Here is a 1,255-nt window from a genome sequence, read left to right as displayed (position 1 = left end):
TTTTTTTTTTTGAGACAGGAGCCTCAAGCTATCCCCCTGGGTAGAGTGCCATGGCATCACAGTTCACATCAACCTCCAACTCCTGGGCTCAAGTGAGTCTCCTGCCTCAGCCTCCCAAGTAGCTGGGACCACAGGCACCCGCCACAACGCCTGGCTATTTTTTGGTTGCAGTCATCATTGTTGTTTTGGCGGGCCCGGGCTGAATTCGAACCCTCCACCTTAGGTGTATATGGCTGGCGCCTTAGCCACTTGAGGCACAGGCGTCGAGCTGGGAAGTAACTTTGAAATCACCACTTTACTTTTTGTACTCTGTTTCTGTTTTCCTCAGACCTTTTCTGTCTATAAAGCCTCTTCTCAGGTCATCAGAATACTCAAGTATTGGCTCAGCGCCCATAGTACAGTGGTTACAGCACCAGCTGCATACACCAGAGTTGGCAGGTTTGAACCAGGTCTGGGCCAGCTAACCAACAATGACAACTGCAACAAAAAATAGCCGAGTGTTGTGGTGGGCGCCTGTAGTCCCAGCTACTTGAGAGGCTGAGGCAAGAGAATCACTTAAGCACCAGGAGTTGGAGGTAGCTGTGAGCTGTGAGGCCACGGCATCTACTATACTAAGGGCAATAAAGTGAGACTGTCCCTTAAAAAAAAAAGTTAACTTCTAATAAAGAAAGAGTGGTTATTGTATTTATTCTATTTATTTAGAATTTATTTTAAATTCTATTGTATTTATTCTAAAGTAGGGCTATAAAGAAGGGAACAGGTGTCAGACAGGCTTTTGAAATTGCTTCATGAGTAGAGCAGGATAGAACAAGCCAGGTTAGTCATCTCTGTCTGATGAACCAGGTCACTGGTTGCAGAGTCAGTGTGAATAGGATTATTTTTTATAATCTCAAGAGTGCCAGTTGTAGCTTTGGTTCTACAAAGGTCAGAGAGACTCAGGAGCTGAAGTTACAATTTGTTTGAGGGTTAGGTACAATTCTTATATAGTCTCTTATTTTTGCCTTTACTTGTAAGGAGCCTAGGTAAAAATGCTCTGCCTGGACATTCTCTCTTTAGTCTTAACTTCCAGAGTTTTCATACTGGCTGGAGACTTAAAAGAGCCTAAGTGTCCTGTAATGAGTATTTCTTATCTACATATTTTTTCTCCTTCCTGTTTTTTACACATAATGGTAATGTGGAAGAATAGGGACTGTGTGCTAGAGCATCTCCCAGTTTTGACTCTGAAAATACTACTTTTAAATTAGCTTCCTAGGCT

The sequence above is a fragment of the Otolemur garnettii genome, unplaced genomic scaffold (genome assembly GCF_000181295.1).
Source record: "Otolemur garnettii isolate 467f Iridium unplaced genomic scaffold, OtoGar3 scaffold00172, whole genome shotgun sequence".
Classification (NCBI taxonomy): Eukaryota; Metazoa; Chordata; class Mammalia; order Primates; family Galagidae; genus Otolemur; species Otolemur garnettii.
The sequence above is the reverse complement of the archived record's forward strand: the minus strand, read 5'-3'. Positions refer to the sequence as shown.